Source organism: Numida meleagris, chromosome 12 (genome assembly GCF_002078875.1).
Source record: "Numida meleagris isolate 19003 breed g44 Domestic line chromosome 12, NumMel1.0, whole genome shotgun sequence".
NCBI classification, from domain to species: Eukaryota; Metazoa; Chordata; class Aves; order Galliformes; family Numididae; genus Numida; species Numida meleagris.
Window position 1 is genome coordinate 694895 of NC_034420.1, and position 26899 is coordinate 721793.

General features: G+C 52.4%; 1 long non-coding RNA gene across 1 annotated transcript; it reads right to left on the reverse strand.

Annotated features, from left to right (window-relative positions):
* On the reverse strand, positions 1784–26282 carry LOC110405233. Its single transcript, XR_002442759.1, has 4 exons — positions 4806–26282; positions 3092–3220; positions 2784–2997; positions 1784–2126 (listed from the first exon to the last, which is right to left on the reverse strand). It is a non-coding gene; the product is annotated as an uncharacterized LOC110405233 (long non-coding RNA).

Here is a 26899-nt window from a genome sequence, read left to right on the forward strand (position 1 = left end):
TCTGAATTTGCAGGGAGCCTGCTGCTCTGAAAGGGAAAAGTCATGCTGGCAGTGTTCAATACACCGTCTTATCCACATCGTGACTGCTCACCTTCCAGCTCCAACCTGCATAGGATGCAGCAGGCAGGGAAATGCAAAACACTCAGGGCAGCTCCTAGAGGACAGAGAATGGTGGGAGGGAGAGACTGCCAGAGACAGGGATGGAGAGAGATCTGTCACCTCCTGAGAGCAGCTGCACAGGATGGGGACACTTGGCATGCTTATTAAATGACATTTAATTCTCAGCCCCCAAGATATCCAAATAAATACATTAATTAAAATAATCACAGTGCCACAGTATCTCTGTGTTCTCTGTGGACAGGAAGACAGGAAGAGTGAGCTGTGGCCAGGTGTCCTTGGAGCAGGAGAATACTTCTGCTGCCACCCAGCCCAGGGTGACAGGAGACCAAACTGGAAGAACAGGCAGATGTGCAATAGAGTGGCACTGAGATGACGGGACACAGTGTGCAGTGTGCTGGCAGAGTAGGAGAGGCACACGTAGAGCCCTAGCACACCAGCTCCCAAGAGGACACCCAAGACACTGCACTGTTCCTAGCAGGGCAGAGCTGGAGGGCAACACACCGACTAGTGGGACCTGTGGGACCCATCAGCTCCAAGCAGGACACATGTGACACACCAACTCCAGACAGACAGGGCTAATGTGTGATGCACCAGCTCCCAGATGATGCACTGCCTGCCGGCACGATGCATATGATGCACTGACACCCTGCAGAACACTTGTGATGGGCTGACTCACAGTGGGCCAGAGCCCCATAGGATGCATGAAGCCTCAGCTGGACAAAGGACTCACTCCCAGCAGTGACTCCTCATTGACGCCCTACTTTCAGTGGGGCACACATGACACACGAACATCCAGCAGGACAAGAATGACACAGAACTCCTAGCAGGCAGGACCAGCATGCAAGGCATCAGCTACCAGCAGAGTATGAGCAACACACACCAGCTCCCAGCAGGGCAGAGCTAGTGTGTGACACACAGAATCCCACCAGTGCACCAGATGTCCCAGTGCAGTGCCAGTGGGACAACATAACACAGTGACTCTTGGCAGGACCCATGCGATGCACTCACTCCCATCCAGACATCAACAGCACACCACCTCCCACTGAGACCCATACAGTGCAATGACTCCGAGCATGGCAGGGTCAGGGCTCTGCCAAAGATTTCTGGTGCACCTCGTGGGAAGTACCACAAGGCAGAGGACAGGTGTGACACATCAGCTTCCAAGTGGACAGGGCTGGCATGTGCTGCACATTCATCCCCGTCCCCCTCCCTGTGCAGTGCTCCCCATCCAGGAGACTGTGCTGGCAGAGGTGGGGTGCAGGGTTCGGTCAGGCTGTGTGGCTGGGGTACAGGGACACCATAGCAGGGCTCCCAGTGCCACCTAGTGGGGGACAGGGGACGCTCAGGGGCCACCCATCCCCGCGCTGGGTGCTGCTGGGTGCAGCAGACATGCCCTAGCCAGGCCAGCCTCCATTTCCCTGCACCTGCAGCACCCAGAAAACATTCCAGCTGCTGTAATAAGATAATGTTTCAAGAAAGCACCCCAAATTATTACATCTTTGGAGGCACACACTGCTTTTATCCACATTGCTACCTGCAAACTATCCCTCATATGCGTACATTAACTCTAACATATATAGTCATGCACATACAAGAATGCAGCACAGACATGAGAGCCAAAGAAGACACACAACCAACAGCTTGTTTGACTGCATAAGTTTTATTTTATAGGATCTCTGCCCAGAAAACAAGATCAGAGGTTCTGGGAGGTAGAAATAGTAGCTGGGGCTATAAAGGTGCAGTACAGAGCTGTGTGGAGGTTTATACATAGGAAGGTTCAAAATGAGTAACAAACACAAATTAAGATCTGCTGGGGGAGGGGTGGGATTTGCAATCCTGGTGCACGTGAACACAATCTTTCCTTCTATCTCTCCATTCAGCAGGCGACAGTCAAATCTCTTAAGCTGCATCTCCATTCATCTACAGCTGTTTAATCACTTGGCATTTTCATCCATTCCATCTGCATTGTCACTCTCTTCTTTCCTCACATGTCCTGAAAACAATCCCTAGGATATTAAAGAGAAAACCATGACACCTTGTGGAACAGATGGAGGCTTCTCCAGATAAAGGCATCCTCATGAATACCAGTGTGTCACCCAGCAGCTCTGCCCAGCATAGTACAGCCCAAGCACTCAAAAAACAAACTAAATGAGGCCTAAGAAAACCCTACAAATTGTCAGTAGATGCCCCAAGTTCATCTACTGATCAAATGCATCCCCTCTTCACTCAGAGGATCAGCTACCAGATTTTTGTTGGCCTTAATCATGATTAAGCTGAGCATCTCTCCAGGGAGTTTTTCCAGAGAACTCAAATCCCTGCAAAAATTAAATCAGCTGCAAGATGCTCTATTATCCTCATGACCCATCCTGAGATCAAGGCAATGTGTGAGACTAGAAAATCAAGCTGTCCTAGGCTGGATCCCAAAGAAAACTGCAGTAATATATGAGATAAGTCTAGAAATGGGGAGATAGGAGATACAGTCTAAAAAGATGGCCACTGAGCTCAAGGCAACAGGAGGGAAAGCACTAACAAAAAGTCCTGCCTGTCACTAAGAAGGCACTTGATACAATACAGGGCCTAGGCGAGTGCATCAGTTGGGCATATCTCTTCAGCCAGGAACCCAGCACAAAGCCTGCTTCCTAGGATAGCCCCTTTGCACCTACAGCAAAAATCCTTCAGGATCCCAATGAAACACCAGCTGGTCTGCAAGCACTGAAACTGGAGGCTGTCCTTTTCCCATGAACTCTCCTCCTCAGCTCTCACAAGTGCCAGCTGCCAGCCTGCTGCCTATGTCAAAAGCAGAATAACTTGAGATTGGAGAAGTCAAGCAGGCTGTGGTGATCCAAGAATTGCCCTTTCTTCCTGGAGTAGCGAAGCCTGAAAGAAAGGAAAAAGATGGGGCCAAACATCAGTCTCAAGGCTGAACTTCTCCAGCCACTTAGGATCAGATCGTTGTTTTAAGAGCACTTACATGAGAGAAAGAATGGCTTGGGAACTGCTAAGGAAAGCTTTGGCTAGGTCGCCTTCAGGTCACTGAGCACAAACAGGGCCAGAAGAAGCAGCTTCATATTCCTGGCTCTGTCAGATTTTGGTGGCTAAACTGAAAAATGTGATAGAAGACATTTTCATTTTTCATATTTTGCTGGCCTGTTGGGACACGCTGATGATGACGAGCTGCAGAGAAGGCAGGCAGCAAGAAAAACAGGGCTTGGTGCGCAGGGAGATGGCCAGGATGTGATCGGAAAGAAAAGAGGAGGCTGAGAGAGACATGAACACAGCAGGGTCACACCAATACTAGGAGAGGGGAAAAGAGGACTACAGAAAGGCGTTATTGGGAGGGGAGGATTATCAGCTCCTAGAAGAGGCCGGGGAGAGGAAGACCCATCAGATACTGAACAGCTCAGACAGGATCACAGCAATCAAGTCCTTGATGGTGCATGGCCTCTCCCCAAGGCAAAAAGAATAATGTGAAATACATGAGGCCAGGTGGCCGCTTGTGTTGCATGCTCAGGCCAGCCCTGCTTGCCTCAGCAAATAGCGCCAAGGGCTGGCCTAACCTTGCTTCAATGTGACAACTGATAGCTGCACAGGAAAGGTTTCCTCAGCAGGACAGTCATCATCAGGAGATGATGGTACTTAGGGACATGGTTTAAGTGGGCAATATTGGTGGTAGGTGGGCAGTTGGACTAGATATCTTAGAGGTCTTTTCCAATCCTAACGATTCTATGATTCTGTTCTATGATTCTAAATCCCAGTAAAGTTATTAGCATCTGCCATCAGGTTCTAGAGAGGCTTTAAGGGGAATGCAACAGGTTACCCAAACACGACCCAAGAAGAGAGGGAGTTTCCTTCCTGGCAGACAGTGGTTCTTCTTCTTGGGTTACTAGGTTGGTCTAAATCCTAGGCCCTACATCAAAACAAATTTCAGGTCTCAAACTGAACCCTTCCATGGAAACTGAGGCCTACTTGCCCAAGCAGTCCAGGGCAATGCTCAGCAGGGAGGCAAGAGCCATAGCTGGGATGTCCAGGAAGGAGGGCTTGAACACATATCTCTGGAGGGTACTGGGGCACTGCTGTGCTCCCAGTGAGCTCCCTCTGGGTGCGCCCACACTGCCCACAGCTTTCATCTCTGTCTTGCTTCCAGGTCCTCACTGTCTTTCCACACGATAGATAGTACATGGGGCTCAGAGGAGACCTGGGCCAAAGATCACAGTGTGGAAGTGCTCATCTCCAAGCACTAGGAACTTTGTCATGTAGCATGGGAGTCAGAGACAGCTCATAGGAAAAAAAATGTCCTCGGTAGCAGATACTGAAGATCTGATCCCACCTCTGAAAGAAGCTCAAGCATCCTGACCCATGGTAAGAGTTGCTCTGGGTCACAAGAGCCCACCAGGATTCAGGAGTGGAAGGTGACTTGGTATGAGTACAGTGTGGTCCTATCCCTGACAGACTCTTCCCAACTGCTGAAGGCTGCTCCTCAGCACAACCCTGTGCTGGAGGTCATAACTGCCCTGTGAGGCATAACCGCGCTCCTCAAGAGGGTCCACCTCATTTAGATTCCTGCCTTCCAACAGGGAGTGAGAAATCCCTACGTAACATGTCCGTAAAGGATAGCAGGGTCTCTCAGAAAGCTTTTCAGGTAGAAGTTGTACACAAATACCTCCAAGTTTAATGTTCCTTCTTACCAGCATGCTGAAATTAAGGAGTGTGCAAGGCAAGGACAGCCCGCATTTCCTTCCGCAGAGCTGGGAACCTGCAGACAAAGCAGCAGCACCTGAGGCTGATGTCTTCCAGATCACGTCTCTGGAGGATTCCAGCAGACAACTCTTAATTTATGTCTTCTACATCGTGTTCACCAGGCAAAACGGATTGATGCTGTCATTTACATTACCTCCATACCTCTCTGCTCCACAAAGTGGAGAAGCACTAATGTCTGTCCGTGTATCAGCACAAACGTAGTTGACAGTATTTTATTCCTGTATGTTGAGTGCTGAGGACCCACTACCAAGGCAGGCCCCAGCTCTCTGCTTTCTGAGAACAAAGGGAAAGAAAAATAAAGAAAACAGTTCAGCTTGAGCTGTATTCTTCTGAGCATCAGTCATTCCCTATAATTAACTGGATCTCTAAAATACACAAGAAACTAAGAAAAACAACAGCCACAAGCTAAGATGACTGCACTGATTCCAGAAAGCTTTTATCTCTTTGAAGTGAATAAATAACTCTAATGTAACCAGTTACAGCACTTTTTTTATATGAGGTCTGCACATTAAACTCCCTTTCCAGACCAACCATGATACAGCTCTCAGTTTCCATCAGTAAACGTGCTGATGGAAAACCACTGCCAAAAAAATCCAGGAGAAACCCTTCCAAGGGCCTGCCACAACATCTCCTCTTCTACAGCAAAGCTTTCTTGCAAGCCTCACCATCTCTGCATGCAATCCATGGGTATTTCAGCCCATATCTCACCACAGAAAGCACAAGTACCGCATTTTCAAGGTCAGATAAGATGTCAAAAGCTGACAGGATATTCCCCAAATCCTTCACACACCTTGATGTTGAAAAGAAACCCAGAGTGTTCAAATTCACCTTTCTCAGATGCATGGCAGGCTCACTTTGTAACCAATGTGATGTTGGTTGTCTCCACATATCTACCCACAGGAGTCAGAATCTGGTGATTTAATGTGTTAAGGGCCTCTGACTGCAGGAAAATGCACACAATTAACAGGCTATTTCTGCACTAACGATCGGCTCTTTTCGGAGGAGGATGCTGTCTCTTTCATATCAGGCAGCCCATATTGCCATCACTTAATCAGGCTGAGATTTAAGGAAGCCCGCTGTGAGATGACACAGATTGCTTCCTCCCTCGGGAGCTGGCGAGCACCGCGGTCAGTGTGTGAATGGCAACCTCCGCAAAACGAGCCCCACTATGCCCAGTAGCTGGGTCCCACACTTCCTCCTCTGCTGGTACTCAGCCCCTGCAGACCTGGGCTGGGATCAAGGCGTTCCACATGTTCAGCCATCCCACATGCTGACCCCTCTCCTTGTCCCTCAGAACAACTGCACAGGAAAAGCCAGCGATGACAGGGGGAATGTGTTCACGCAACTGTTTAGCCTCCCATGTCAGCCCAGTAGACAGAGCTTTGTCTAGGTGTGGATGAAACCATCTGCTCAGTGTCTGGCAGCAGGAAGGCTGCTGCTCTCTGCTGCCTGCACCCAGGCTGTTCCCAGCTGGACTGTGGCAGAGCCGGAGCAGGGCAGTTTTGGCAGAGAAGGGCTGCCAGCAGGGAGGGAAAAGGAGGATGGAGCCCATTCCCCAGGACAACATCGGAACTGGGCACCAGGATCAGGCCAAGCAGTTCCAGACAGTTGGGACCTTCTGTTCCCACTCCTCCCAGCCCTCTGTAAAAGAACAAGCTGGTGTTGAGATGCAGAAATAAGGTGTGCAGAACCCCCAGTAACACCTATCTCCAGACCACTCCCATCCTAGAGGGAGAGATAGGGTATTCCACGCGTCAGCCTCATTAACCCTATAACCCCACAACTCAGGCACTGCCAGTCTGCCTGGCAGCTCCTGCCCTTGGGCCCCAGTCCCAAAGCTCAGCTCATTTCTGGGAAACACCTTGCCCGGATCAGAACTGCCGTTAGTCTGTGCCCAAAGTATCTGCTAACAGGCCAGATTCTCAGGTTATACAAATGGCTTTGCACGAACAGTACAACTACGGCAATCAATGAGAATGTCTTCACCAGCCTCCCCTGCCCAGGGTCTGCTCCAGCATATACCACTATACTACGTGCTGAAATGCTGCACCTTGCTCCAAGCAACTGAATAGGAACTTTGGTTACAGTTGTCCAGATGCCCTTCAACATCTGTTTTGCAGATTAATTGTCCCCTTGAACAAGAGTTCAGGGAGGAACCTTTCATCTCCAGGGAGATGTCGAATAGCATGCAAAACCTCCCAGCAGCATTCACACAACTGATTCAAGAGAGGTGTAGGGCTGCTAAGATGTGCTCCCTTTCCTGGACCCTCCAGACATGTCCTCGTCCCACGGCACAGCTCATCACTTCTCCCAGTCAGTCTGAATCCTCCAAGATCTCTTGCAATTCCCAGCACTTGGGTTCATGTAAGAGGATACAGCCAGCTTTAAACAGGGTTCCTCATATCCTAGCAGCTTAAAGCATATGGGTGAAAGTGGGGATTAGGAGGGCTTCAGGACTGGTCTGCAAATTGTGAAATGGAAGCAATGGCACTGTGGCAGAGCCCTTGCAAGCCTCTAGGCCTGCATCCAGACCCACTGCTATTAGAATGTATTTGAGCACTGGCTAGACACTCATCAGCATCCCTGCATGACCTGTCTCTGCAGCCTGGCAATCAAGACAAGTAAAACCACTTTGTAGAGCAGATGCACAAGGAATCAAATGGAAGTTACACCAAGCCCTTGATAACGCCGTGCTGTGAGACGCCCCTCACTGACCCCCCGACTCCCAGAAAACAAGCCCATGGGATATTCTTGGGAGCCACGCATGGAGCAGAAAACAATTTTAGAGTGAAAGTTTCAGCAGCTTTCCCTAAAGACATTGCTTATGATTATTAAAAATATGTTTGGGGTGTGCACATGGGTGGCTATGCAGGCAGAGCCACAAGGAGCAGAAAGCTCTGTGCCCAGACATTTTCTCATTTCTGAATATCCCCCTGACTTCCTCGTATCAACTGTGCTATTAGAAACAGATGTAAGGGAATGCACAACTATTTCTAGATATGATTTTAACCTGAGAGTCCTTTTCAACACAAAGTGGTACTGTGTTACAGCTGAGCACCTCCTTGCAGGTAGATTGCTCCACACTTTGGCAAAGCAAGCTGCACCACAAGAAGGCTGCAGCTGATGTGGATCATGTCAGAAAAGCATTGTGGTTGTCATTAATGACAGGTGCTGCCTATTAACCTTAATTAAATCACAGGTGATACTAATCACTTCATGTGTCCTTAATTAGCACCTGAGAAAGTTTTAGGCATAGAAAAAAGCCATGTGGCTGAACTTGAGTTGCTAGCCTTCATCCTCTTTACCTTGATTTCCCCTTCGCAATTTTCCAAGCACCTGGGGAGAAGCCATGCCAGGCTCACACCAGCAGCAGCACAGAGCCTCGTGGTTTCCTCCCCACGCCTGAGCTTCTGCCAGGTCCCTCCTGTCCCACTTTCCTGTGACTGGATATGGCTATGCAGGAGCAAGAGCCTCAGAGACTCTGGGACTGATGCAGTTTTCTAGGACAGCATGTTCCAGCTGTGAGCTCCAACGAGCATGCCGAATGCAATGGAGAGCCAGCTTCTGCCCCAGGGCAGCCTGCAGCACCACCAAAATCAGCACTAGGCCCCTGCTCTGTCCTGGCCACATCAAAGCACTCCCTCTCCAGGGCCCACTGGCAGGCCTCAGGCCCTCCCAGGGACATCCTTCTTCCTCCAGACCCTCAGGAATGGAAAATCTCCGGGGGCATCACTATGCAGAAGTCATCATGTGAAAACGCTCCCAACTCGCCTGGAGCTGCCATGGCTGCAGGCTCCTGCAGGCTGTGGAGGGCAGAGAGCAGGCTGGATCTGCGGTGGCCTCAGCCTTCAGGAACTGCTCCCAGGCAGCCCTGTGCTAGGAGAGGGAGAGCTCTCCCATTTTGGTCATAGTTTAGAAGGATCTTTCCCGGCACCTAGCATTTTCTGTGGTGGAATTAGAAGAAAGGCACAGTTTGAGAAAAGCTCCTTCTGAGATGCCATCTACCACTCCTGCCTTCCTGAAAAACATACCTGCTTTTGGGATTCTTTTCTGCTGGGTTATGAGCACCACTGGACAGTAAACAGTGGCCGCTACAGAAACGTTCCCCCAATCCCTAAGGCTCAACCTTTGCATCACCTAGCTATAAGCATCTGCTATTTGCTGGGATCTCCCGAAAGACAGACACAAAGATGCAGCAATATCAATAAATCGAACTGCATGAGGGCAACGTGTGGTTGCACTCCTATGCTGCTGCAGACTCCCTGACATTCTTTTGACTAGGAAAAACTTACAGTTCAGAGCTCCTTCTCTGTACATAACCACCCTGTGTCAGTGGGTGCGTTCAATAGCACAGATGCAGGCTGCATATTGGCATCCGTGCCAGAAAACAGCCCTGTAGCAACACAGCCAAGGAGCCATGGCAGGAAATGTCCCACATGCATTGGGACAGCAGAGCCAGGTCTTCTCCCTGTCCCACAGCTCTGCACACCATGTGCTGCAGACACTCAACAGAGCTCTTTGTGAGAGAGAAACAAGAACTGACTATCTGAGAAGTACAATTCCTGCTGCAGTTTGTTTTATCTCCATCAGATAAAGCATTAAAAGATGAAGCAGTTCTAACAAAATGCAGGTCAGCCCAACCCTCACCTCTCCTCCAAAAGCAGGAAAACAACATCCAGACAAAGCCAGCAGTTAAATGGGCATCTGAATCCATACTCAGTAGAATGAGGCCTCAGGATCTGACACGACCAGTGACAACTTGCTGTGTCACCTTGGAACTTTGTTAGAGGCTGTCTGTGCTGGACATAAGCCTTCAGAGAAGCCTACATGGAGAATCAAAAGCTCTTTTGCACTGGTTTTGGGTAAAAGATGCCCAGAAGTACATTCGAACAGCATTGGCTTCATCCATTCCTCCAAGGAAGCATTTGCTTCATGACCTTGAGGCAAGCCACTCCAAGACTCAAGAGTGCCTGGCTTCACAGCCAAAGGAAAAGAAGTTCCTGTGTCTCTCTCCATTCCCAAGATCTCACACGCCCTGCCAATGGAGATACAGCTGTGGAAAAAACATGCACCTTATGGGATGCCCCAGGTTGAGATCTGCGTCATCACTGCAGACCTCACAACTCCCCTTCTCAGGGCCAGAGGAGCCCTTGTGGACCTCCTCCCCAGGGGTGCTCTCCTCCCCCAGGCACCTCTCTCAATGCGCAGTGAAGAGTTTCCCAAGCAGCTGGGGCACTGCCAGCCCGCACTGTGCCTCCGCTGCTCCAGAAGGCTCTGCAGCAGCAGCAGCAGCAATGGCAGTGCAGGTGAAGACCTCACACACACATCCACCAGACACCTAGCCTGTCCTCCTGCCAGCTCACTCCAAGACCTGCTCAGCTAACTCATCGGCTGGCATTCCACCATGATCATTTGGGGACTCACATGTTGTTACCCCACCATGTCTCCATCTGCAGTCCTCTGGCTGCCGCAGCTTCGCATATGCTGTGACTGTCCTCTTCCTCCTGTCTTGTGATCTCCTCCCAAGGATGCTATCTGAAAAGCTGCAGGATGCAGAGCAGAAACCCTCCCAGCATTAAGTGCACAACACAGGACTATCTCCAGACAAAGCTCCAGCGTGAACCTTGCTGAGTTTTCTCTGCAGGTGCCTCTGGGGATGGCAGCAATTGGATGTTTTCCACCTGACGGTAGGTTCCTAGCCTTTCCCATTCTATCTCTTATTGTACATGTGGGAAACTATGCTAATGCTAGTGCTCAGCAGCTGGGATGTGGGACATGCACCCCACTGCTTCTGACAGCTGGAAGCCTGGCTGCATATTACACAGCGGGGTTAAAGACCCCTGGTACAGCCCAGCCGCATTCCAAATCCCCGCCTGCCAACACCACCAAGCCCTGTGATTTTTGAGTGGGCAAGTCCTGCCAGACACCACGGGGAGCTCACAAACATCTCACTGACAGCCTGAGTGCTGAGTGGAAGGTGAAGGCAGGCTCTTCGCAGCAGGCTGAGGGCAGCTGGAGAAGCTGTCAGCACCCCACCCACCCACCAGATCCCAAGCTCCTCTGGAGAAGCCTGCCTGTGTTTTGCCAGGCTCCGCTGCATCCTGGCATCCTTGAGGCTGTGAGATGAAACTGCTCTAGCAGCTCACCCCAGGCTCAGCAGGATGTCCTCCATAACCATTAGCAACTAGAGTCAACACCAGTGCCAACACCAATGTCATTCATCAGCCTGCACCACTTGTCCAAGCAAGTCAAGAGGAACAGACAATGTCTTTGCCACTCAAAGTTCACAGCATGGTGGATCAGAGACTGGTTGTCTTGCTCCAGGACTCTTGGCCAGCACTGAGGAGCCAGCTGACCAGCCAGGAGAGATGATGCTGCACAACAAAGTCTTGGGACAACAGACTCTGAGCTATCAGTGCTGGATGTGGTCCCCAAAGCAGCCATGCAATCATTTAACAACTGGAAGCAAGGAGAAACCTCAGGTCAGACATGCAAACAGGGAAATTCTTTGTGTTCTCCATGTTGCTAACCCAAAATAGTGCTGGACATGCCCAAGTCAGGGCTGGATTTCAAGCACACTGGAAAGATAATAAATGCTGGAACATGTTTACTCACATTCCAGTGGGATGTGCTTTGCTGGTTCATATTCCGTGTCTCATCTCTGTTACCACACAATTTTTACAAGGAAACCAAGATTTTTGTGTCCCACAGCTCTGAGAACTGGGGTTTTAAGAGAAACCCTTGTGAGCAGCCCCGCTGCCAATGCTGTAATTCCTCAGGTGCCTGCCCAGGTGACAATCCCCTCTGTACATCCCAGTGCCCCTGACACAGGCCATGCCAGCCATGCTTATTGTGATTTCCTCCACTATCATAAATCCCTTCTAATTCCCTCTAAACCACTCCTTGTCTCCATCAAAGCACAGCGCACTCCCTGCCTCACCCAGTGGGGATTAGCTGCTCTGTGCAGTGGGAACCACAGGCAGAGCAAGGGAGCCAGGTGGGCCCTGCCTGCGGGCAGCCCTCGCTTCCATCTCTGTGCTCCTGCCCCAATTTTGTGGCTAACCCGAGCCCTTCGTGAGCTGGGAGCAGGGCTGCAATGGAGGCTGCCACAGCCCCAGCCTCCTCTGCTCTCTCCAGCACCAGCAGCTCTTTTCCCCTCAACATGCCATCAACCAGAACTCCCAGACCCCTTTCTGAGGGGCTGCTCTCCCCCAGTCTGTACATATATCCAGGGCAGTCTTGTCCCTGGTGCAGAATCTGGGCCTGAGTGCCAGGTGCACATGCCAGGTTGGAGGCCAGGATAAGCCCAAACTATGCAGAAAGCCTCAGATTTGGTGATGAGCACACAAAGCCCAAATCCTGGGTTAGAGTCAGGAGCACCCAAGTGCACCGAAAGGGTCACCAGTGATAGCTGAAGGAAGACACCCACATTTCAGGAGTGGTGCAGCACTGAGGGGGTATTGGTCCTGACACTGCACATCAAGTAACACATCCATTAACTACGTACAGCCATGCCTGTGCTGTGCTGCACACCCAGCATGGCCACCCAGCACCCCCTTGGTTGCAGGACAGACTCAGCAGCTCATTGCAATGCAGGAGTCTCCAGGCAGCTCCCACTTGACACTGGTGATCACACCACCTGCAGATGTCCATGCCAGTCTAACAATGCAGAAAAAAGTTCTCATGAGAACGTCTTTTAGGAATAGAGTTGTTTTCTTACAAGAAAATTGCATCATTGCTCAAAAGACCGGAAGGGAGAGCTTCTCACCAGGGATGGGATCTGATCTGCGCCGTGGGAGAAACCCACCCAGGCTCTGCCTGATGCTGTGCAAACGTGGGCTGCCCAGCCTCTGAAGGGATGTCAGATTTACTCACTATCTGTGCTCTTCTTCTTATGCTGTCTTATTAAAACAGCTGTGTTATCAAACCAGTTGCTGCATGGCCTCTCTTCATGAGCTCCAGAAAAGGCCTTCAAATAGCTTGCTGCCAGCTCACCTGCGCCCAGACCAAAAGAGAGGCAGAGGACACAATGGCTTCCCCAGCAGAGCAGGGGCCTGGCACACAGAGGGCTGATGGGCAGAGCTGTTCTAGGGACAAAGAGGCAAAAAAGTCAGCGGAATGGCAAAGGGTTGGGGTAACAACACTAAGTGATGAACAGCAGAGAGGAGGGCTGCCCCGGGGCTGAGCCAGATCTGCACAGCTCAGGCCCCTGCGCACAAAATGCTCCCTCACCCACACTTCTCCCCGCCCCCAGCACAGATCAGCCCAGCTGCAAGTCCCAGCCAGGATGTCCCAGCCCGTGCCTGGACTGCTCTTTTCCCACTGGCTAGCCCTGTGCTTAACAAAGACCTATCCCAAGAGCTTGTTCTGGTGTAGAGATGCTGGGGTTTCTTTTATTCTCCCAGTCTCCAGCATCGACCTGCTGGCTCCAAGGGAATTCTCTGGCACAAACATCTAAGCACACCCAAGTACCTCCCCAAGGCCCCTGCTCCATACCAGGGCCACTGTACAGCATTCACTGCAGTGGAACGTGTCCCCGAGGCGGGTCCCGGATGAGAGTGGAGTTATGAGGGATCAGAGAGGAGAGGAACAGCTGCATCTACCTACAGCTTCCCTACAAAACTTTAAGGTTGTTAAATCTTGTCCACAGGCTGCAGCTGGGACCTGGCCATATCCCACTGTGCATTAGGGATGTCCACTGACAGCACTAGCCAGGGCTTTCCCTGTTGCAGTAAATACAGCCCCAAGAGCTCCAGAACGAACCCTCTCTCTCCCCTCAGGAGCACAGAAAAACAAAGCAACTGCACATTATTGCCCAGAAAACTTAAAAATAAAAATTAAAAAAATAGAACCTTACTTTGTCAGACTTTCTGATAGAGACTGTAGAGAAGAGAAGGAGGGCCTAGCAGAAATCCACAGCAAGGAAGAAATGATCTCAGGCTCCCCACACTTTATGAGACCAGTGCTGCTTCATTGGTCCTGACTGTGACTAAGAGGCCTGAACCTCCCCACAAAGATTGATCTGAGACCTAAATAACTAAAATCCTGTCTGCTACCTAGCAAGGGGTTCATGCTCTGAGTGAAGAGGGGCTGATTTCGCTCAAAAGTTGAGGCAGGCCAGCACAAGACACAGGGATGACCTGACACTCTTCCACACCCCAGTTAACTTTCAAGTCATTTCCAACTCTGGAAAGAGTTGGAGTTCATTAAAACCCTCCAAGAACCCTGCCTGGAGGTGCGGAGCAGGGCCTGAGCCTTCCCTCAGCCACAGGATTTTGCAGCCCTGCCACCAGAATGCCTCCCATTTGGAGTGGGAGCCCCAGGCCTGAGGGAAGGGGTAGGGTAGGGACTCGCTAGCAGACTACCCTCATTCCTACTGCAGTACCCCTTGAAAAAGTTCCTAGAAAGGTGCTTCTTCCCAAGCAGCAGAGCAAAGCTAAGCTCAGCGCTCCAAGATACAGTGCTTTCCATGGCTTGGCCTCCACAGCTGGGTGTCCCCAGCTCTCTTGTTGCTGGAAGGAAACAGCCACTCCAGTGAAGTCCCCAGACACCCTCAGATCTGGGGTGAAGGTTCTCCAGGATGAGCCAGGAAACACACCGGGGTGACCTGCAGTGGGTCACTGAGAAAGGAGAAGTACTACAGAGAACCTCAGACCAGCACACTGTCAGAGAGGAGGGTGCCTTGCAGCTTTGCAGACCTAAACTGATGCTCCAACTCCTTCCTTTTCTCACCATGACAGCGTGGGATTCAGGATCACACTGGGGCATTTGCTGTAACGAGTTCGGCTCTAGAAGTTCAAGTTAGAGCTCACCTCAGCTATCTGTCTAATTCTTCTGTAGTTTAGCCTGACAACTTGTGGTAACTTCTAAGGACCTTGTGCCTGAGCATGTTGCTGCTCTCAGATCTCAGCAGTCACAACCACTCTGCTGACAAGCAGCCCCGGCTCCCCAAAGCGTCTGTCATCTTATTAGCAGAGCCTCCACTTGGGATTTATTTTCCATCCAGAATTTAAGCTGAATTTATGTATTAACTAAAGACTATTAGTGCCAAAAATAAGTGGAATGCCACTTGCTCAGCAACACAGGCCTTACAAGAGACCACGTGGCACAGCCAGCACATCCAATTGCAACCCCAGAGAAGCTTTTTATAGACACCCACGTCTGATGGAGTGCAAGTGATGCTTGGCTTGCAGCAAGCTTTCCTTTGCAAGCATCCAATTGCAGAGGGAGGAGAGGGAAATATCCCCCCTGCCCATGGGCAGGGGGCATGGATTATTCCTGTTCCTTGCCAGCTGGATAAGTAGCCAGGTGGGACTTGTTTAGGGAAAGGTAGCAGTGGAGCTTCCCAATTTCCCTGCCATAAACACGTGTGCGCAGCACGCAGCTCCTAGTATAGGGAACACACACTGCTGAGCTTCTAAGTGCAATATCTCAACATCAAGAATCCTCCACTTCCCTCTGAACAAGGCTGCTGAAGCAATAAAGGTCACCCAGCATTGTTCAGCTCCAGCTCACGGTGACTTCTCTCTTTTCTCCCGTTCTCCCCAGTGTGCTTTCTTTTGTGTAGGTCTCCCACACTGAGCAGGTTCAGCTGCCAGGGGTGACGCTGCTCTGACTGAAGGCTTCTCCAAGGATCCTGACCAACCTCCGCTGTGAGGGACACAAAGCCCCAGAAGGAGCAGCACTGCCATTGCCAGCAGTCCCAGTGAGACCACGCTGCACAAGCTGGCACACAAAGGGTCAGTGGCAGGTGAGGGGAAGTTCTCATGTACAACACAACCAGCTGCTTGCCTGGCATGGTCTAATCCCTTCCAGTGCACTCCGCTGCAGGCTGGGTATTTGCTCTCACCTAGAATCCCTCCTGCCAGGCTGCAAGGCAGCAAGGCACCATGTCTACCCTGCAGCCGTCTGGCAGTGGTTCTCTGCTGCCTCAGCCCTCCTCCTGCCGCTCCTGCATCACTGGCCTGCACGGGAAGGCAGACAGGGAACAGCAGGACTGCCAGCATCAATCCCAGCACCAGGCCACTCCCTGCACAGCAACTGTGAGATACAATCTAGTTTGAAGACAGCAAAGAGCTGCTCCTCATGCTATCCCAGCCCTCTTTTCTATGGGGAGAGTCCAGGCCATATCACAGTGCCCAGTAGTGCCACCAGGCCCCAGCGCTGCTCTCCGCAGCCATGTCCCCTGATGCACACCCATCCAAGAGCACCTGAGAAGTAAAAGTCTCGGCAGTGCCTGGGGTGGGCTTGCAGGTAGTGATTTGGAGAAGCAAAGTCAGGCCACATGCGACACAGGAGCGCCTAGGGCTGGGCTTATCGGGACTTTGGTCTGACTCCCGGGGTGGCAGGAGGACACTACAAGAGGCTCCTGAGCTCCTACCTGTCCTAGCTGCCTCGGGGAAGGACAGGCAGGGCCTGACAGGAAGAGACAAGACCTATGGGGAGCGGGAGAAGAGAGAGCAAGCAGTGAGCTTATTGTAGGTGATGGAACCCTTGAGAACTCAGTTGCATGGCTGCATAAGAGCCCATGCATATATCCTTGTGCATCATTCCCACAGCACTGGAGATAACTCATGAAGCTGAATGTGAGATGCTACTCCACAACCCTGTGGGGATGGGGAACACAGAGCCAGAGTCCGAGGTCAGAGAGGATGGGTGGGCGCTTAGGTATAGCTCTCACCTGCACTCTGCAGGCAGACACAAGGCTGCTTGACTCCAGCATTCCTCTTTTATGGGGAAACCTCCACGGCATCCACCAGCAGGGAGCTGAGAGAACAAAATCAGACTGCTGACCTCAGCTGCCTGCTTGGCCAAGGGTTTATGGCACCCTGTAACACAGGCACTAACACACAATCCCAAACCCCTGGGCAAACCAGGCTAACCCACCTATCTACCAAGGCTCCAGGCCTTCAACATCCAGCGAGTGAGAACCACATGGACAATAGGTCCTCGACTGACCACAAAGAATCACCGTCAAGGACTCATCGAGGATGGCAGGGACCTCTGGGTCCATCTGCTCCAATGCCTGCTCAAGCAGCGACACCCAGAGCAGATGCCCACAGCCACATCCCGGCGGCTTCTGAAGTAGGAGACTCCACATTTAGTGCCACCAGTCAACCTCCTATTCCCCTTTCTCATCCAGAAAGTAAATTCAAGGAAATCTCCTCCAGGAACAGGTCTAAACAACAAAAAAATCATTGAAACACCTTCATATTATCAAACAGAGTGCAGCCTAAGAGAACACTGCAGAAAAAGGAATGAAAGTCATCGTTAAAAACACGTTGGGGTTTTCTTAGCTCATCTGCAATTATCGCTCTAAAAGCTGAGGATGTGTGATGGAGAAGAGAGGTGTGGGAGGGAGAAGAGGAGAAGGGGGAAAGGAGAAAGACAACAGCAGCATGGAAGGAAATTCAGCACTGCCAAGTGAAAGCCACAGGCAGAATTTATTTCCTCGCAGAAGGGTTTCCCATGTCAATTGTCACACAGAGGAGAAAAAAGATTATTTTGAAGAACATCAACCATGAAAGTAAGACTTCGGGGAGGGGGTTTTCTGTCAGACGCTGCATCCAGGAGATTACCCTCATGTGTGCCATTCCCCTACTGCACAAGATGAGTTTAGACCGGTATAAAACCATTCCCCATGAAATCCTGTTATGAGCCTGACTTGCTGGAAGGTGTCTGCTACAGCAAAGACCCCCATGCCTCTAAGCCCCACTGCTGGGCAGGTTTCTGCCCCAGGGACGGGGATTTTTTTTCCCAGGCTTCAGGCACACCCCTTCCCACCCACCCAGTGTCTCCTGGGGACCTCTGGCACTGCAGAGCTGCCCTGAGCCAGGCAGAAAATGGGCAAGTGAGAGGGGTGGGAAATCCGCTGACAACAGGGTGATGGAAAGGGGCATTGGATTACGGAAGAGCTGATGGAACCCTCATGGAACCCACCTTACACTGCAGCACCCACAGCCACACAGGTGCCAGCAGCAAAGCAGAACAACATCTCTCTCCCTCCAGCTGCAGAGCTGCCTGCAGCCACCTCCAGCCCTACCGCAACCACTCTTCAGGCTGTAAGGTTTCAGAAAGTCACTGTTTCCCAACAGCATAATCACATCTGCTTATCTGCCACCCTGAAGCCAGAAACCACTACATTTATCTCTGATCTGGGAGTTACCAGGCCCTCTCCTAGAGGTTCTAACATGCAGATCTGAGGTTTGATGCACTCAGCAGATCATCAGCTGGTTTCAAAGCTCACCATGGAAAGGTATTTTCTTTCCTCCTTGCTCAGAGAACCATCTGGAGCCTCATTCCTGCAGTGGCCATACTTCTATTCACAGTTACCAGTTTGATTACAAGGGTGGCCTGTGCTTTCTTGGCAAATTCAGCTGTTTTCTCTACAGGCGTGTCAACACCATGGGCAGGATTTCTTCCGCTTCCCTGCAACTGCACTGTCCCGGTGTGATGCTCTGGGCTCTGTGCTTTGCTTTGATGACACAGAGCAGAAGGCGCTCCAGCTCATGGTGGTGGGAAGGAAGGAGAAGCCAGAGACCATATGTGACCCAAGGCAGGAGGGCTCCAGATGAGCTGTCTCGGCACAGCCAGCAAGTGCCTTTTCTCTCACCGGGAAGACTGCAGAAGTCAACCTGCACACAAAACCCTGCCTGTCTGTGTTTGGGCCACCTCCAGTAACACCTACTGACATGCAGCATACCAGAGGGCTGGGAAATGGGCCTTGATATCCACATGCAGGATCAGCTTAAGTCATGAGGCAACCTGAATCATTCAGACTGCACAGCAGCTACAGATGTGCAGAATTTTGCAGGCATCAGGTAGGCCAGCCTCACTTAGGCGTCCTCCACTGCAGCGCACGCCACAAGGCTGCTCAGCTCTACAACAGCTTGGGAAACCCTCTCTCCACACCATCACACAGTATCAAGTGCCCTCAGGGCCCAGCACTTGCTGCCAGTGCTCCCAGCTAGTTCAGCAAAGGGGAAAAGCAGCCTGGATGCCAGGAGCCCGCACATCCCCACATGATGGACTGACAGCAGCTGTCTCCTCACACATCACAGCTCCCCCACACAGACAGCTGCAGAGCACAGACAGCTTTAGGGACTGCTGCTTTCCGTCTGAGATGCTTAGAGCTAGGTGGCCACCCAAGGCCCCCAGCCCAGTTGGATGGACAGACTGCCCCAAGAGCCATCAGTGACAGGTGCTGGGATGAGGGCAGGCTTTCACCACCACTTCTGCTGATGACTGGCACTGATACACTGGTACATCACCCGGTATGTGGCCAGGTTCTGTCTGCTCTCTAGCAAAGTGTGCAAAACAGCATCCTGCCTGCTTGCCATGCAGAGAATCACGGTGTGGAGATACTAAGCAGCTCTCTTGCAGCCAGTGGCATGGATGGGAAGTGAACCCAGATCTCCACGAACAGCCTCCCTGCTGCATCCAGAGCACAAAGACCCAAACACAACTCTGTTGTGTGCACCAGCACAGCCATACAGGCCCAGAAGCAAATCCACACAACAGCATCTGGCTTTCTGTGCTGCAGCCTCTGGGCAGGCTGACCGCCAGCTGGAAATGGGGGAGACTCTCTATGGAGCTCCTGCTCTGGAGCACAGCCCAGGTGATGGAGTTCAGGCTCCATGAAGGAATTACTGATCATCAGAAGGACAAATGCGTCACTGCTTCCTGCAGAGCATATCCATCCTGGGACTGCAGCCATAGCACTGCTCCATGCCCATATCATGCCTTTTCCCACCATGTCCCACATGTCAGGCAGCACGGCATCTGAAGAAAGCCTGAAGCAGCAGCTGCACCCCAACCCTCCCATACACACAGATGCTTTCACTGTGAGCCTGTACAAGCCTTTGGTCCAGGCAGTGCCCCGCAGTAAGACACCGTGTGAAGAAAGGACCTTCTTTGGGTGACCCTATGCCTGTTGCTTCCCATCACCCTACTTGTAGGCAGAGAAGAATTAACTTCTGTTTTCTACACAGATTATGCTATCCAGTGCCCAAAAACCTCAGAGTCTTCCTCAGTGTCTTACCTGCATTTCATCCTCCCAAACCCACCGGACCACTCCCCCAAGTTAGATTTGTCCCTCTCTGGCTATGATCCAATCTGGACTCTAGGACATGGTCAGCTCCGGGGCTCCTACTGCATTTCCCACAGCCTGCAGCTGCAATTGTCCCTGAACGTCCAAAAAAGCACAGCAAGAAGAGTCAGTCTACAGATCCAGCCTCTTCTGTCCACGACACCAGGGAAAATAACCATCTTCCTCTTAATCACCAGCCTAGGAGGAAAGTGTGCTCAGAGAACGACAGAGAAATCCCTCCTAACAGCAGATGCCTTTGCTCCAGCTGCATCCCCATCTTCTGACATCAAGGCATCTTCGTGGGAATGCATTAGATCAAGGCAGTGCTGGGAAGGCGGAACACACGTCTGATGTCTGCCCCATTTGCATGGGGCACTGCCAGAGGAACAGGGTTGGGTGTGCAGATGCTGAAATGGGCACTGCCTCCTCCTGCCTTATGCATGGAAGCATGCAAAGCCAGGAGCCACAAAGTAGGACTCAGCAGGGAAACCTCTGTGGGTCATGCTTGCTGCCCCAGCCCAGATCCAATGGGGTCAGACCCCTGTGAGTGCAGCAGCCAGGGCTGGTGCATCACTTCCAGCAGTGGGGCAGTCCATAAAGCACAGCTCACCCCATTCTCCCCATCCTGCTGAGCCTTCTGCCTGCCCTGAGACCACCAAGAGCATCTTGAACAACATTTCACCACTACTGAGCCATCATGAAAAGTGGATGACCAATGATCAATTACAATGAATGCAAATACCTGCCTTCCAACCCCAAACTGGCACTTCCAGACCAGCTCTCCTAGTAAGCACAGTATGCCCTTCCACAGGCTCTGCAAAGCCCTCCCATCCTCCTCAGCATTTCCGCAAGCCTTCAGGCACAGCACTGCCCATCCAGACCTGCCCTAGAAAGCTGGCATCTCCAGGATACGCTTGCTATCAGCCCTGGGGCTCTGCTCCCACCAGCATATTGCACTGGCTTGTTTCCATCCCATTGGGAAGGCTTTCTCCAGAGCCCTTAGCCAGCAGGGCTTGGGCCAGGTTGGGTCCAGTGAGAAGTGTACTGCCCTGTCCAGGGAGAGATGCTGTGAGCAGAAGCATCTTGGATCAGAGCAGCACCAGACAACAGAGTGGGAACAGACATAAGCAGCTCTCTAGTTCCTATTCCTGTCCACAAGGATGTCACTCATACCAAGGTCATTTCTGATGGTTCCCTACTCAACCTACTGTCAAAATGCATTGCTGGCAGCAATCAACCCTTGATTAATGCTGGGCAGTGTTTCTGGGAGGTCACGCGTTGGTCATTGTTGGGATTGCAGAGATACCTCAAAGTAGTAATTGCCCACAGGTAAGACCCCGGGGCAGGAAAGACAAGAAAACAGAGAATCAGTCAACAATGCCAAGACATGGCTGTCACCTCAGCTGAACCCAACATACACAGGGGCATGAGACCCTGCTCAGTTGAACATGAGTGCCCTGGGTCCTCAAGGTAGAATCTTCTGCCTCCCACCAGCGTCAAGAGTCTCTTATCTTCTTGTTTCCTTTACCTAATATGAACTCTCCCCCCTCCCATAACAGCTTCAGCACTACCTGCTGAAACATTCATACAAAACTTTTCAAGTCCTCTGAGAACAGATGTGATCCCGCCGCGCCCGACCATGCTCTGGGTTTCCCTGTCTGGAGATACATACATTTTCATTCAACTAGTACCCCAAGTTCAGGTGAATCTCACCTTTTGCCCCTCCAGATTGTCACCCCCTCACCCAGGACAGAGCTGGACCTCAAGGATGAAGTGACAGAAGTTTCACCGACCCTTCTGGCTGAGCTCTACAGCACCCAGCCCAGTACTGGAGGCCACAGCAGCCTGGCACAGGAAGCACGGTCACTTGACAGCAGAAGAGCAGCACTGCGATTCCTCTCCCCTTTGATCTTTAACCCACCCTTGCCAGCTCAATACCCCGTCCCCTAAGTTTCTGGCAACGGGCAGACCCCCCCACCTCCTCCCAGACCTGAGAAGAAAGCACTGAGAGGCGTTGGCACTCACTGAGCGCTGCACACGCAGTCAGTAGGCGAGCAGATGCCTGGCTGCCAAAGTTGCCAGGGAGATGCACTTCCTCCAGAGCTGCACATGATCTCTGAGCTGCTGCTGAGGGCCAGGGTCCTCCAGGTCAGAGCAGGGCACGGCGCACAGAATACCTTCCAAGGGAGCCACCTTCTTTGAGCAGCATTTTTGGGCATGAAAAAGAGATCTGACAGCTTTGGAGGGAGTACACTTCCATGCCAGTAGCCAGGCCCTGGTGATCACGGTGCATTTTGCTTTACCAAGCCCAGACCCAGCGAGGAGCTCAGAGCATGGCTCCCTCTCTGCCCAGCAATGGAGTTTATTGCCTCTGCGCTCCCAAGCGTGCACCAGTTTCTGAACCAGATCCGAACCCAAGACAAGGTGTTGCCTGTGATTTAGGAAGGCCATTATGCTTCAGGGCCCATATGTAAGGGCTATCTGCGGGGAGAGCTCAAAGGTACTGAGCAGCAGCTGCTGCCCAGGGCTGTGCATGGAGAGGACCTCGATACAGAAACCAGCATGACTGAGACCATGCAGGAGCCCTATTAGTAGTCTCCTGTTACTCACAGAGATCCTTGGGGAAATGCTTTATTTAGTCAAGTGGTTCTGAAAGGCACTGAGACATCAGCCAGGCTTTGCTGCGTGCACAGCACGTGCCTGGGAGGCGCGCGCTCAGTTCTTTTGGGCATGGCTGAGCCTGCAGCAATGCTTTACCCTCAGAAGGGACATGAGGAGCTGCACTGGCCTGAGGACTTGCCATCCCAGGGTTTGTGCACATACAAAATCCCTTGTGCCGGTGAACCAGGAGCAGAGAGAGAGCAGAAGAGTGCAATGGGGGAAAAGCTTTCTGCAGCTCAGTGATCACTCCCCATCCGGAGGAGCTCAAGGCAAGAAGGAAACAAGTTTTTGCTCCTCTGTGAACCTAAGGAAGTGTGATTTTCTGAAGGTGGTGAAAAGCAGTTTCAGACAGCTCTAATTAGCAGGGCAGCATGTAAGAAAATTAAACTTTGTTGCTCCCTGCTCCACAGCTGTCCTGGGATAAAGGCAGAGCCCCACTGCAGCCCATGCCCCTCTCCTGCACCTGCCTGGCTGCAGCACAGGGATGAATTGCAGGAGAGCAGAAAGGGGTGTTTTTGCATGAGCTGCTTGCCAACAATTTGCCAGTGCTATTTCAGGCAGCAACACCTACACCATAATCCAGAGGGCTGTATTTTCCCGCGGGCACTTAAAATCAGTCCTCCCTCCTCTCCTCACAGCCCAGCTCCAAGAGTCAGCACGTTCCCTGCCAGCAGCGCATGGTCCCAGCACTGTCGTGCCTCAGAACCCAGTGCTCAGGGCCTCATCTCGCACACAGCACCTGCTGCTGCAACAACAGGTCCTGTGCCTGCAAATCCTCCCAGGGATCTGCCCCCACCAGATTACTAGTACAGCCTAAGCCACCTAATCCTACAGCACATTGTGCGCTCCTCCTGGAACTCTGCAGTGTTTCAGTGAGGTGCTCCAGGAGAGGTACAAGTATTAAATCTACTTTGCAGCTTGCTGCATATGGAGGCAGGGAGACATTTGTTACCCTGTGAAACCAGAAATCAGAGGCCAAAGATGTTACATACCCACTAGCAAGAGCCCCTCCTGTATACAAGACATTTCCTTTGCACAGGAAGCAGAAGTTCATGTCCAGGGAAAAGCAAATGGTGACACAATAGACCCTTGAGGACCAGGAGGGTGAGGAACACAACCCCCCTTGTGCACCGAAATCAGCGTGGTCCCAGCAGGGATGTTGTGCTGCATGGCCATGCACTGGAGGAAGCACTGTGCCTTGCAGCCACGTCTTCCTCCTCAATCTGTGCATGCAGGCGCAGAGGAAATAAGAGACCATCCAAAATTAAGGAGCTAAAAGATGTGAAGGAAAGAGATGGGAGAAGCAATAACAGGAATCATTATATAACATCATGAAAACCACAACAACACTGCCAGTGCAGGAGAGGTTTTAAGATGCCCATGTGGGTGGTGAGACCCAAGCTGTTCCCTGTGTGCCAGGGAGCACAAACAGTCCTTCATCCACAGCCCTGCAGAGGGGCAGAGGCTGTAGACCTCTGGATTTTGCAGGTAGGGAAGCTCCAGCCTCCAGAGTGCCCAGCAGTGGGCCCAGGAGGGAGAGTTCCCTTTCCCGGATCTTAGCACAGCATGGGCAGTATGACACTGTCCAGCTGAGACCAGTCCAGGTACCTCCCGGAAATTGGCACGGACGTTCCTGCTCCACCTCCTGCACCCAGTGCAGTGCTCCCCTCTCCTTCAGACTCCCTTACTGTCCTTCAGGGCTTCACCTGTCCCTGCAGCATGCTGTGCAAGCAACAGCCTGGCCCTGGGAGAGAGCCGTGGATGTTCCGACTGCAGGCCTGGCCCTGCAGTGCACGCAGGGACTCAGCAGGCAGGAGAGCAGAGGACATACAGCATCCCAGTCCGTGAGAAGGGAATGAATCACTGAAATAAGAGCCAGGCACAGAGCCAGGGAGGGGAGACAACGGCCCTGTGAAGCCTCCATCTTTGTGAGTAGGGGTTCGTGGTCAGAGCCACATGGCCCAGCACACCCCCCTCCTCCATGGTGCTCCTGCAGCCCACTGTCCCTCGGAGGTACCTGTGCCTGGACACTGCTCCTTCTGCCAGCCCTGGAGCTGTCCACCACCCCCACCTGCAGCGAGGATGGGAAATAGCCTGGTGCCTCTTTGGATACCCTCTCCCAGAAGAACCCAAGGAGCAAGAAAGCAGACCGTGGCCTGCTTTCCCAGTCCATGCACCTTCCAGCAGCACAGATGCCACAAATCAGAAGATCCTGGCAGGAATGTCACCTTCAGAACCTGCCTCCTGGTGCCCTGGCTGAACCTTCATGCTGCGGGAACCACAAGTTCAGTGTGCTGAGGCTCCCATCTAATCCTCATCACTTAACAAACCACAGCTATGACAGTTCCCAACCACCAACTTTTTTTATTTTTTTCCTTTTGCATCTGCCATACAGCTCCACTGAGGCAGCGCTACTGACAACCTGCAGCGTCCCTGAGCCCGCTCAGCCCATCAGAAACACAAAAACAAAGCATCAGCTCCAGGAGGGTGTCACGGGCAGAACGACATCCCCTCACTTGTTGTTACATCAGCCCACACGTTAATGCTTTGGGCCTGATCCAGAAAGCAACGGAGCACCCTCCGTTCCTCTTAAAGTCATACCCCGCTGCTCAGAGATACGCAAGTTTGGAATCCTTCCTGCTTAAAAAAAAAGCCATAGACCTTCTGCTGTGCTTTCACCTTGTAGCAAAATCAAAATCTCAATAAATTTCCGCTGTTCTCTTGCTTTTAACTCCGCATTTCACCAAATCCTCAGTGTCCACAATGGCCCACATACAGATGTACATGAGACCAGTGCCTCCTGAATTAGCTTTCTGATATGCAGCGCTAGCCCATTTTTCTCAACAACATATTATGGTAGGCTAGGTCTCACCCTCTTTGCAATAACTAAAAAAAGAGACAGGTCCAGCCTTCAAAACACAGGGTCTGCAGTCAGCGATGGCCAAGTACTGCCCCAGGAACACATATGTGATAACACAACAACAACAACACCACGCGCATATGTTCATTATGGAGCTAAGCATAACTGGTGTGGCACACTGCCTCTAAGGAGGCAAAAGGCCAATTAACCTGATGAGCAAGCGCAGCGTTCTGTCATTGAGCAGAGAACCTGGGGACAGGCCCTTACAGCCTTGCAAACCACCAAACGCGAGAGACTGGGGTTTGCTGCGGGCGGCACGGCATGCCTCCGGGAGCTGCAGGTAACCCAGCCCTGCCCAGGTTTGTGACACAGGATCCGAGCACAAGAGCTGGACGAAGCGCCAGCCTCGCATTTTTGTAAGCTCAGATCCCAACCCTGGGAAAATGCAGTCATTGTCTGCGGCCGGTCCCCCCCACAGCCCATCGCACCGCCGGAGGACAGCAGGGAAAACCAAGCACAAAAGGAGGAATGCTCGCAGGCGCTCCTCTGTTGTAGTCATTTCATAACGGCACTCACAAAGGTGATGAAGGAGCGCTACACAGCACACACAAAGCACAGAGCAGGTGCGTTAAAGGCACAAATCGAAACGCGCAAAACGAACAAAAGAAAACCGACTTCAGAAAACGAGACCCTCCTTTTGAAGGAGGCCAAACTTCCCGGCGCACCTGCGAAGGCAGCACCGCCGCAGGCCCGGCTCGGGGCTCGGCCCAGCTCCGCATCGGTAAACACGGAGCGAACCGCACGGGGCATCGCGGAGCGGAGCCCCGCCGCATCCCACACAGCGCCCGGAGCCGGGCCCGGCGATGGCAACGCAGCTCCCGGCCCGGGCGGGGCCCGTCCCACCGCCTGGCCCCGGGCCCCGGGCCCCGCCGCCCCCGCCGCCCCCGTACCGCAGTCCGCGCAGAGGATCCGCGCCACGTCCCGCTTGAGGTTCTTGCCGCTGGTGTCGAGCGGGGCGAAGGCGGTGCGGAAGACGAGCGGCTCCTCCGTGGGCTCCAGAAAGAAGATGTAGCGGTGGTTGCGCTTCACTTTGAAGCAGGGCGCCTTGGAGCCCACGCTGATGAGCTGCTCCCGCTGGAGCCCGCCGCTGTTGAGGGGCCACAGGTCGAGCACCTTCACCAGGACCCCACCGGCGGGGCCGGAGGCGCCGCGGCTATCATTGCCGCCGCCTGCGGAGGGGGCTACGGACTGCACCTTGCCCTCCAGCACCACGGCCGCCGTGTACGCCTGGTCCTGCACCGATTTGAGGCTGGGCGAGTAGCAGGCGAGCGAGACGCCGAAGAGCAGCATGGAGAAGCCGGGCGCCGGGTCGCGCCTCATGCCGCCGGCTGCCGCTCGCTCCCGCCGGCCCT